Here is a 12,361-nt window from a genome sequence, read left to right as displayed (position 1 = left end):
TGTGCTCTGTGTCCGCTGGCAGCTGGAGACGCTCGCGCTCTCTCTTCCCGGCTCTGCCACACGTTCACTGACACGCTCCCCCCACGAACCCCGTGTAGACCACAGGCGCAGCTCCCACAGCGACAGGTCACAGGTGAGTGTGAGCTGCTCCCTTCAGGCCGCTGTGGGGCCTGCGGGCTCAGGGGGAGCGGCGCGGGCCTCCAGGGCTGTGGCTGAGACTTCCAGACCCCAAGCACAGACCTTGACCGGCACATCAGCCTTTCCACATCCCCCTGGAGGGTGGGCTGCCCCCGCTGCCACCCGGGTCCCAGCCTCCTAGGCAAGGAACCCACAAGACCCTCCCCTCCAGGGAGCACAGAGTCCCTCCTGCTCTCCCCTCCGCCCCTCCTCAGGCAATTCCCAAACCCCAGGCTGCCAGCTGGCGAGCCCGTTCAGACTCTTGCCGACATGTGTTCATGTGGGGACGTCCCGCTCACGGGCTTTTCCCTATTGTCCCATGAGGTTGTCACATCTCTGTCACATTCGATCCCCCCACGCTTGAGGGACACTCGCTGGCAGCCATTCCATCCAGCCTCGCGCTGTCGGCCCTGGGCTCAGGGACGCCACCCCAAGCATCAGGTCAGCAATTCCCGGAGAAACCCAGACCCCCCTGTGCTCCTAGGTACAGGGGGTACAGGGTGAAGGGACCGTGCTCTCAGTGTGACCACGTGCCGGGGACGGTGGCTGGGAAGGGAGTCTGGAGGTGGGAGTGCCCCAGGGAGGCAGTGCCCTGGTGGGATCTGTCGACCCAGCACGGCCCTTGGAGCCCCAGGGTTCTCTCCACTCTGGGCTCAGACAGACTGGGGATCTGCCTGCTGGGAGCACATGCCTTGGTTCCCTGGAGGGTCTCATGCAGGGTCCCCTTGGGATGTTTTTGGTTGGCAGCACCATGAACCAGGACCTGGAGACGCTGATGGCCTTGGAACGGGCCCATATCCTAGCCAATTACACCCAGGTGAGGCCCAGAGGGGACCCATCGACTCGCTGGACCCTCAATTCAGGCTTGGGGCCTGAGCCAAGGATGGGCCCGAGTCTTCAGGAACAAGTGCGAAGCAGGAGACGGTCCCAGGCATGGGAAGCAGCTGAGGGTCCATCGGGGATCCTAGGTGTCCGTCGTCGATGAGTTCCATGCGGGGATGATAGGTGGCAAGAGCTTGGGAGGCACAAGCTGGGATCCCAGACAGAGGGTGCTCAGGAGATCCAGGCGGGGTCCTAGGCGTGTAGGAGCAGGTCTGGCCCCAAGGGAGACTTCAGCAGCGAGAGCACGTATGTCCCAGGCACGGACCAGAGCCGCAGTCCCATAGAGGAGACCAAAGCGGGGCATCACTGACAGACGCAGGCACGCTGTCAGCCTGCTCCAGAGCCGACAGGACCTGCCTCTCATGCTACCCCCCCGTTTCCTAGGGTCCTGGACTACCTGAGGATGCAGGGGCGAGAGGAGCCATTCTGCCCGCTCATTTCCCCCTGCCCCTGGCTCGGACGGGACCGCTACCACGGACCCTCTCTGTTTCAGGCACGCCCAGCAGGGTCTCCGGGGGACTCCCGGAAAGGTGCTGACCTCTCGCTGTGCAGGCTCACGGACCATCACGGCTTCCTGCAGTGAGTCCCGGGGCCCTCCTTCGACCAGCTCAGGGGCAGAATGCATTGACAGAAACTTCTCTCTGTGGAGGCAGGACCCATGTCTCTAGCTCAGGGCCTCGACCCTGCACCCTCTGAGGACCCGACTCTGCTCTGGCTGGAGCTGGGTGACCCGGGAGGCAGACCGAGATTGGGGCAGGAATGGAGCTGGGACTTGGGCTGGACCCCTGGGCACCCCAACGGGAGGCATCCACACCTGTTTAGGGAAGGCCCAGGGCCTGCCTCCTGCATTCTGTCTGTGTGTCCAGTCAGTACTGCTGGGACTACAGAGGGTGAGGGGCTCTGGGACAGTGGCGTCCTTTCCGGAGGAGGGTAGTGTGGTCTGGGGCGAGGGCTGAGGGGTACCTTCGGTGACACCCCCAGGCCAGGCCCGCCACAGCTCCCGAAGGCTTCTGGGGGATGGCAGGATAATGCCAGGGACAAGGCCAGGTCAGGGAGGGGTGATGGGCAGCGGAAGGAGAGGCCGACCCACCTGGGTGAAGGGCAGAGAGAGGGGCATAAGGCTGTCCTAGAGGGGGGAACCAGGGAAGGGGACGGCACAGTGGCCTTGCTATGAGGGATGGAGGCTGTTCGACCGAGGGGCCCCAAGAGACCTCACCGTGGCCGGAGAATCCACGTTCTGTTGCCACGCTACTCATAGGTCTTCACAGGTCCTCAGACCCTGATCGCCACCCAGTGACCAGTGGCCGTGGACATCAGTGGGAGGGTGGGGTCGTGCCCTTGGCTCTGACAATACAAGGGGCCAGAGCAGCAAAAGTGACCAGCAAGAGGGGTGGAGTCAGGGGAGAGCAGGGTGATGGAGACAGTGAGGGAGTGGCAGGCGAGACACTGGGCACGGGGGCCCTATGAGCCCGTGGTATCCTCAGACTGATGGTCACAGGAGACACCCAGGCAGCAGTGACAGGACTAGGAGTGGCCCATCCCACTTTAGGAGCAGGTCCCTCCTGGGGGACAGCTGAGGGACACCTGCCCAGCCCACCTGGCAGCAACCACCTTCTCACACCCCAGGCAGAATGCTGCTGCATCCACCTGAGCCATAGGCAGCTGGCAGCCCCGCCCCTCCCCGGGGTCAGGCCTCCCCTCCCAGGTCTTGGGGTCTCCGGGGCCAGGGCCTGGTGCTCAGGACTCTGTTTCTCTTGCCTTCCAGGGAGAAGGAGCTGCCCAGCCTCAGCCCCCGAGAGGCCAAGGTACGAGCCTGTCCTGGGGCATGGGCAGGGCATGGTGGGTGGGCGTGGGGCCGGTGACGGTGGACCCAGTCCCCAAACCTGTCCCCAGGGCTAGGTCACCAAAGCCCCTGTCCCAAGAAACCACACGTGGCCAGGAACGCGCATGAGCCGCAGTGATGCAGTCAGCGGGAGCGACCCTTTGCCTCTCAGGCCCCTCTCAGTCTGTTTCCAGCACAGTCCCGGCCCCCAGGGCTTCTGGACCTTGCCCATGGGCCGGTCTCCCACTCCACGCGGCTTATCCTCTTCCCCCTTTCTCCTGTTCCAGCAACATCGCCAGGAGACCCGCAGGGCCGACAAGTGGGTGAAAATGCTACGCAACTGGGACCACTACGGGCCCAGCGAGAAGGTGGGTGCCGTGGGCCCGAGACGGCATCTGTCCCATGGGGTGGGGTAAAGCCCCCTGCCTCCCCCGGACCCCGACCCTACGGGAGGGCCCCTTTCTGGGGTGAGTCTGCTGGCAGAGCCCCAGCCTCCCCAGTTCCAAGCCAGCAGCAGAGGAAGCGACGGGTCAGGGCCCAGTGCCCTCCTCCTCGCGGGAGACGGGGCCCTGCTCTGAGGAGACGCAGCCTCTCAGAGACACCACGGAGCCAAAGCCGAAAGCCTCCGGATGCCTCTTGCTCCCAGGCCTGGCGGGGCGGGCCTGGTTCTGGGTCCCAGCACTGCCTTCTCTCCTGCAGATGCGTCGGCGCCTCTATAAAGGGGTCCCTCCCCAGGTGAGGGGTCAGGTGTGGGCCCTGTTGCTCGATATTCCAAAGGTCAAGTCCACCCACCAGGGGCTGTACGAGGTAAGCCCTTGCACCCTCAGCAGAGGGGTGGCCCTTGGAGGAGGCCTGGGAAGGAGCTGAGGACACACGCAGGGAGAGGTTAGTCAGGACCCTGGCTGGCGCTCCGTCCTGGAGGACAAGGCTCTGTGCCGGGGAGAGGAAGACCGGAGGCCTGACTCTCAGGAGTGTCCTCGGCCCCCAGGTCTGCCCACACGATCCCTATCGCAAGGATCCAGGGCACGGTGGGCTCCTGGGGGGCGGGCCCGCCTCAGAGACCACGGAAGGAAGGAGATGTCCACAGGACACGGCCCAGGGTGGCTCGGGACGCTCTCTGCTTCGGGGGCCGTTGGTTGCAGTTGGGGTTCTGTGTAATGATGCTGGAAACTCCTCCCCGGTTCTGCCCCAGAAAATGAAGGCACGGGCCCAACTATCCTGCAAAGACATCAGACAAATCGACCTGGACGTGAACCGGACTTTCCGGAACCACATCATGTTCCGGGACCGCTATGGCGTCAGGTGAGGCTGGGGGACAAGCAGGTTTCTGGGGGCACTTGAGCTCCTCCGGGGGTCAGGCACGACCCAGGGGGCTTCTGGGTGGGAGACGTGGGGTCTCTGAGGCGAGGGGGAGGAATAGCAGCAAACGTGGTCTCGGCCACATGGTGAATGTGGGAGGGAGGACCCAGGGGTCCCTACCCACCCCGCAGGACTGCTGCGATGGGGAGGGCATTGGGCCAGGGCCTGGCATGGAAGCCATGTGAGCGGAACCCAAAGGTTGACGTGGAACAGGTAGGAAGAGAGCGGAACCAGAGTGTGGGGTCGTGGCAGGGGGGCACTACGGGGAGCTGGGGGCCTGGCAGCATAGACTCGGCCAGGCAAGGACACTCATGGACAGACTAGGGGCACACACTCAAAGGGACAGCCCGCTGGGTGTATTTCTGTGTGGACTGGCATTGTATTTTCAACAGTGGACACAGTTCGTAAAGATAGCCAGGACCGTGAACACCCAAATGCCACCTGGCCCAGGTCCCATGCTCACCACCTGCATCCCCCGCCGCAAGTGTCCCGCCCGCAGCCTGGCTGAAAACCGCGGGTCCCCTGGGGCTGCACTCTGCCCCTCGGGGGGCTCAATGCGGCTTGCTCAGACAAGAGCCACCCACCCTGCTCTCCGGTCCCCAGGCAGCAAGCCCTGTTCCACGTCCTCCTGGCCTATTCCGTCTACAACCCCGTGAGTGTCCCTGCCGCCAGCCCACCTGCCCCACGGGTGCCCTTTGTCTCCAGGATGCCTGAGCAGGCTGGCCTCCTAGTTGGGGACTCCAATTCCCATGGCCTCAGAGACGCAAGCGAGGGGCCCTGCAGCCTAGGACTGAGGTCGGGCTGGGGTGCAGACCTCAGTGAGGGAGAGGGACGGCCCCGTAGTCCCTGAGCGCTGGGTGCTAACGCTCAGGGCTGGGTCCTGAAGAGCCCGTGGGAGGATCGGGACCTGGGTAGGGAGGGTGGTTACCTTGTCCTGACCTCCCTGCAGCGAGGTGGCCCCATTCCATGGGTCTGGCTCTTGCAGGAGGTGGGCTACTGTCAGGGGATGAGTGACATTGTGGGACTCCTCCTGATGTTCCTGGGTGAGGAAGACGCCTTCTGGGCCCTGGCCCAGCTGATGAGCTTGGAGACCCACGCCATGCACGGTAGGGGACCTGCAGGGCACATGGGCGGAACCTGCAACTCGGGACTCCCTCCCTGCAGGGCAAAGCAGAAGAGGGGCAGGCGGGGATCCTCAGTCAGCCCACCTCCCCACCGGCAAAGGGCACGGCCTCCTCAGGGTGATTGTAGGCATAACCACTGGCCCCAGCGTTTGCACACCGTTCTCGCCTTCCCAAAGGGCCTTCAGCCCCTGTCTGGCAGCCGACTTGCCCGCCGGGACCCCCAGCAGCCCACAGCCAGACGAAGACCTGGCAGTGGCATGTCCCGTTCTCTGGACCCTAGTCCAGCACCAAAGCCTAGGATTTGGGCCTGCACAACCCTATCACACTCCCCGTGGGAGGCTCGTTCTGCCCCTCAGGGCTGGTGACACCCTTGCCCCTGCTGCGACCACCACAGGAAGTGTGCTGGGTCCGACAGGCCTGGTGCAAAGCCCAACCACCCACTCACCTGGGTCTCTGTGAGGAGAAGGGACCTCTGGCACGGCCTCCCAGGCCTGGACGGCTCTGATGCTGTTGCGGACGAGTGGACGCAGCCAGGGCTGGGAGGGCTGTGGGCACACACTCCAGTCAGAACATGGGAGCAAGCCCCCTGGCCGACTCACCCCCCAACTGGTGGGGGACAAGGCCCTGATGGTGGGGGTGCCTGGGGCCTTCTCAGGGTTCTTCGCTCCGGGATTCCCAAAGCTGGCCCGTTTCCAGCGGCATCATGACGTCATCATGGAGAAGGAGCTCAAAGGCCTGAAGAAACACCTGGTGAGTAGATGATCCCCGGAGGCCCAGCCCTCACCGCCTGCGGCAAGGGTATGGGACCCGCAGAACCCTGCACACGCTGCCCAGCGCCCGGTGTCCTGCTCTGTCTCCTGCTGGGCCCAGAGCGCCCTCGGGTTGAGCGGGGCCACGGGGTGTGTCCACCTGGCTGCACGTGTGTCGTGTGGCAGCCGGCTGGGCCCCGAGCACCTTGTGTCCTTCTGCCAGGACGAGCAAGGGATGAGCGCAGGACTGTACACCACCAAGTGGTTTCTTCAGTGTTTCATCGGCCGGGTAAGGCCCTCAGGCAGACCTGGTCCCTGACCTGCTCCCGGCCCCGGGCCCAGGGGAAGCCTGAGCTCAGCCTCACGCTCCAGACAGGCTGGCTTTGACACTGAAGGCCCTGAGCCTGAGGCTCACGGTCCAGACCATTCCTGCAGACTCAAACAGGGCCCCTGGAGGAGGTTCCCGGGACCGGCGCTTTCCATCTCTGCCTCCCCAGGAAGGCCAGGTCAGCCTGGGAGCAGACGGGCCCTCGGCCCATTCTGCAGCCAACCTGCAGGCCTCTCGGGGTGTGTGGGCACCGAGGGTGGGGCAGAGTCTGTGGCCCCGCATTTCTGGATGTTGTACTGGCAGGTCCCTTCCCGCACAAGGTCGTCTGGAGCCCTTCTTCCCCAGGAGGAGGACACCCACGGGACAGGTTTGCAGAGCCCCGTCGGATGCAGCCAGGGGGACGGGATGGCAGGGGCAGGGTAGACGGGAGGCCTTCACACAGGCGGAGAACCGCTGGGCCCAACTGAGGCTGCTCCCCCCACACCCGATCTCCCGCAGACCCACTTCGCGCTCACCCTGAAGCTATGGGACGCCTACATCCTGGACGGAGAGCGCGTCCTCACAGCTATGGCCTACACCGTCCTCAGGCTGCACCGCAGTAAGGGACCCCACGGGAGGCCAGGGGTGTCTGATGCAGGGGTGGGAGGCCGGGGAGATGGCCCACTGCTCCCAGGAGCGAGGAACAGGCTGGCCTTGGTGGAGGGACACTGGCTGGCCGGTGGCTTGAGGGCTCCCCTGCAGAGGAACAGCGGACACGGGGCCTCTCCTGCATGACTCTGCCCGTGGTGCTCCTGGGAAAAGCGGGACGCCCAACCGCTGTCACCGGGCAGGATCCTGCGGTGGTGGGGAGGCACCCCTCTGCTCTGACTCACACCCATTGCCCAGAACGCCTCCTGAAGCTGCCCCTGGAAGGGCTGCAGGCCTTCTTTCAAGACACCCTGGCCCAGCCCTGGACCCTGGACGATGAGGCCGTCCTCAGACACCTTCGGGCCTCCATGGCCCATCTCCGACGGAGGAAGTGCGACCTGCCCCCGCCAGGTGGGCTCCGGTCCCCGGCCCCTCCCGACTCGCCCTCCTGGGGCAGTTCACAGTGGACCCAGTCCCCGGGAGCCCTCCTCCGTGTCTCTGTCCCTCTGCTCTTCTGCTCCAACCCAAGCATCAGGGTACTCCCTGTGGGGGCCGGGCATGCGGGGCCTGGATTAGTGGTGAGGGGCAGGCCGGGGTGGACAACCAGGGAGCCGGGAGCACAGCCTGGGGGCACAGCCTGCTGGGCACAAGCAGCCTACAGGAGACGCTGACCCTGTCTGCCTCTTTGCAGCCGGCCCAGAGGAGCTCCCCAAGATGCCCCTGGGCCAGGAGCAGGGGTCCCCAGACCCAACGGCCCTCTTGTTTTCTCCTACCCTGGAGACGCTCTCCGGAGGGGACAGGCTGGCCTCCCCAGGCCCAGCAACACATGCTGAGCAGCCGGGACCCCTTCCACGCCAGGCCGTGATCAAGGTCGAGCAGCCGCTGCGGGAGGGAAGGTCGACGCAGCCCTTGGCTGCAACCCTGTGGCCAGGAGCCCCTGGCACCCCGGTTCTGTCGCGGCTGCCCCCACAGCGATGCAGTTCCCTCCCCAACCTCCCAGGACACCAAGGGGGTGTGTGCAGGGGGCCAGAGGACATGGCCTTGAGGCCACAACCATGGGCCCCTTTTCCTTCAGCCCCTGTCAGGGCCACACCTCTGGCCACACCCCCGACCAGGCCCCAAAATGTTTCTGGGTCTCCTGGGATGAGGTCGCCCCAGCCCAGGAAGGAGGACGCTGTAGGGCCCAGAACACCCTTCCGGCCCTGGGGCCACTGCAGTTCCAGCCCCTGTGTGTGCATGGACCGGCCTAGCCGAGACACCTCCAGGCCAGTGCAGAGCCCGCAGCCCCAGGGCCCTGCACATGCCTTGGCCCCGCTGACCGCCTCCTCGATGCCCTATATCAATTCCCCAAGGCCTCTGGAGAAAAACTTGGGGGCTGAGAGGCTCTGGGCAGCCAGAACGGTGCCCTGCCTCCTCACTCTGGACTTTTTAGAAGATGGCACCCCTGCCAGAAGGTACAAGTCACTGACATAGAGGGACCTCCACTGGCCTGACCCCAGGTCCGGGGGAGCAGAGACGACACAAGCTCCCCACCCCCACAATGACCAGAAGGAGAACTGAAGTGTCCGAGGCCTCGTGGCTTTGGGCAGTCCTGAGTTCTGACCCAAAGCTTGTGAAGTCCACGAAGAACTCTCTGTGTCCGCCAGGGGGCTGGGCTGCCCCACGGGTGCACGACTCCCACCCAGGGCAGCACTGGGGACCACAGCTCACCCCAGCCTGGGCGGAGCAAGGAAGAGGGGTGGGCTCCGCCCTCCCTTCTCCCACAGGAGGAGGCAAGCACCACCAGAGTCCCGGCCCTTGCGATCACCTGGCAGCCACGGGGCACTGGCCGAGGCCAGGCAGATGTGTCGGGACCCTGTCCAGGAACCCCGATGCTGCACCCCAGCTCAGGTCAGCATCCTAGCACCTGCCTCTCAAGACCCCAAGATCGGGAAACGTGCCGACACCCGCAGTCAGCACAGTGGAGGCGACAAGTGGGGGACACTAGTGCCCAGGCTTCTGTGCGATTTCCCCCTGCCCCTGAAGGAGAAGCAGGTCTCCGTCCCCAGGGAAAGCCTGGCACCCTTGGTTCTGAGCCCCTCTTGACTGTTGACATTCAATAAACTGTTATCGTGGTCGAACGCAAAGCCGGCCTGACTTGTGGAGCCCAGACTCTTGCGACACCTGCCAGACAGACACCCAGACAGAAGAGTGTGGCTCGGCCCAGGCCGCATCCCCAGTCCCCACAGGGCTCCCCGCAGAGGGGCCTCCAAGCAGACAACGCTGAGGGACTCGGGGCCCTTCCCATCGGGGCCTGACACCAGCGTCCAGACCCTGCAATAATGGAGTGCGACCCAGCCTGTGCCCAAAGGGCCAGGACGGGGCTGGCAGCACAGTGACTGCAAGGTGCCGCTGGCCTCAGGTCACCACAGTCTGTGCAAAGCTCGTCCTTCTTCCCTTTGCCCACCAGGCTCCCACACAAGAGGTGCTGGGCCCTGCTCACTCCGCAGCCTCAGGCCTGCACCCTCCAGGCAGCTCGCTCCTCAGGAGGTGCCACCCACACACACACACACAGGGCGGGCCCGGGGTCTGGCTCCCGGCTTGAACACCCATGTCCCACTCCCGTCCGACCTACCGACCTTGTCCCCACAAGACCACGAAAGGGACAGGGCCAACAAGGGCTCACAGGGCTCTCTGGGGACCTAGGGACCAGGGCCCCAAGGTCACTGCTCGGGTCTTTCTAAGGGCAGCTCTGTGCAGGGACATTCCCCTCTCCCTGGAACTGGGTCTGCCCAGACCCTGAGCCCCGCACTTCTCTACCATTCCGCCGTCTGGGGACACTTACAGCACTAGGGGCCGCTGGTTCCCGGGCGTCCCGGAGTGGTGTCAGAGAGGGTCCTGGAGATAGAGTCAGAGCCAGTGTGGCTGCACTGTGTGGGAGGAGAGGGGGCAGGGAGCCCTGCTTGCTGGCCGGGATTGGGCGGTGCGGGGCGGGGATGGGCACGTCCCTGGCTTGAGGTGTGCTTTGGAGCTGGCTCACCTGGCCCATCTTGGTCAAGATCTCCATGGAGGGGATGCCACAGCTGTAGGTGAGGTCTTGTCCTGCCTGTAATTTTTTTTTTGATGGGGTCTTTGTACAGTTTGGGGATCAAGGTAATGCTGGCTTCATAAAATGAGTTTTGTAGATTTCCTTCTGTTTCTATTTTTGGAACACTTTCAGGAGAGTAGGAATTAATTCTTCTTTCAATGTTTGGTAGAATTCCCCGGGGAGTCGTCTGGCCCTGGGCTCCTGTTTGTTTGGTGATTTCCATCTCCTTACTGATTATGGGTCTGTTCAGGTTTTCTGTTTCCTCCTGGCTCAGTTGTGGTGGTTTCTATGTCTCTAAGAATGCATCCATTTCTTCCAGCTTGTCTCATTGGTGGCGTAGAGTTGCTCACAATATGTTCTTAGAATGGTTTGTATTTCTTTGGTGTTGGTTGTGATCTCTCCGCATTCATTCATGATTTTATTACTTTGCGTCCTTTCTCACTTCTTCTGGGTAAGTCTGGCAGGGGTTTGTCAATCTTACTAATTCTTTCAAAGAACCAGCTCCTAGTTTTGTTGACTTCTTCTATTGTTTTGTTTTGTTTTTGGTCTCTATTTCCTTGTTTTCGCTCTGATCTTGATAATTTATCTTCTCCTGCTGGGTTGAGGTTATCTTTTCTGTTCTTTCTCCAGTTCCTTGAGGTGTAGGATTAGGTTGTGTATTGGGGACCTTACCTGTTTCTTGAGAAAGGCTTGTATTGCACTATACTGTCCTCTCAGGACCGCCTTTGCTGTGTCCCAGATGTTTTAAACACGGGCTTTTCCCTGTTGTCCCATGAGCTTGTCACATCTCAGAGTCACATTCGATCCCCCCCAAGCCTGCAAGGACACTCGCTGGCCGGCCATTCTATCCAGCCTCGCGCTGTCGGCCCCGGGCTCAGACACGCCACCCCAAGCATCAGGTCAGCAATTCCCGGAGAAACCCGGACCCCCGTGTGCGCCTGGGTACAGGGTGAAGGGACGTGCTCTCAGTGTGACCACATGCTGGGGACGGTGGCTGGGAAGGGAGTCTGGAGGCGGGAGTGCCCCGGGGAGGCAGTGCCCACGTGGGATCCGTCGACCCAGCACGGCCCTTGGAGCCCCAGGGTTCTCTCCACTGTGGGCTCAGAGAGACTGGGGTTCTGCCTGATGGGAGCACACGCCTTGGTTCCCTGGAGGTTCTCATGCAGGGTCACCTCGGGATGTTTTTGGTTGGCAGCACCATGAACCAGGACCTGGAAACGCTGATGGCCTTGGAACAGGCCCATATCCTAGCCAATTCCACCCAGGTGAGGCCCAGAGGGGACCCATCAACTCGCCAGACTTTCATTGCAGGCGTGGGGCCCGAGCCAAGGAAGGGCCCTTTCACCCAGACAAGGACCAGAGTCTTCGGGAACAAGTGCGACGTGGGGGAGGGTCCCGGGCATTGGGAAGCAGCTGAGGGTCCATCGGGGATCCTAGGTGTCCATCGTCGATGAGTTTAGGCGGGGATCATAGGTGGCAGGAGCATGGGAGGGCCAAGCTGGGATCGCAGACAGCGGGTGCGCAGGAGATCCAGGTGGGGTCCTAGGCGTGTAGGAACAGGTCTGGCCCAAAGGGAGACTTCAGTAGTGAGAGCACGTATGCCCCAGGCAGGGACCAGAGCCGCAGTCCCGTAGAAAAGACCAAAGTGGTGCATCACTGATAGAGGCAGGCACGCTGTCAGCCTCCTCCAGAGCCGACAGGGCCTGATTCTCATGCTGCCCCTTTTCCTAGGGTCCTGGGCTCATCTCTGGTAGACTGCGGCACCGCTGTCAGGCTGCTCCCAGAGACAACAAGGCCTGCCTCTCATGCTAGGCCCTTTTCCGAAGGTGCTGGGCTCCCTGAGGATGCAGGGGTGAGAGGAGCCATTCTGCTCCCTCCTTTCCCCCTGCCTCTGGCTTGGATGGGACCCCCACCACAGACCCTCTGTGTTTCAGGCACGCCCAGTCGTGTCTTCAGGGGACGCCCAGGAAGGTGCTGACCTCTCGCTGTGCAGTTTCGCTGTGCAGGCTCACGGACCAACATGGCTTCCTGCAGTGAGTCCCAGGGCCCTCCTCCGACCAGGTCAGGGGCGGAATGCATTGACAGGAATGTCTCTCTCTGGAGGCAGGCCCATGTCCCTAGCTCATAGCCTCATTCCCTGCAGCCCTCTGAGGGCCCGACTCTGCTCTGGCTGGAGCTGGGTGATCCAGGAGGCAGACCGAGATTGTGGCAGGAATGGAGCTGGGA

This window comes from Neovison vison, chromosome 7 (genome assembly GCF_020171115.1).
Source record: "Neovison vison isolate M4711 chromosome 7, ASM_NN_V1, whole genome shotgun sequence".
Taxonomy (NCBI): domain Eukaryota; kingdom Metazoa; phylum Chordata; class Mammalia; order Carnivora; family Mustelidae; genus Neogale; species Neogale vison.
This window is presented reverse-complemented; position numbering follows the sequence as displayed.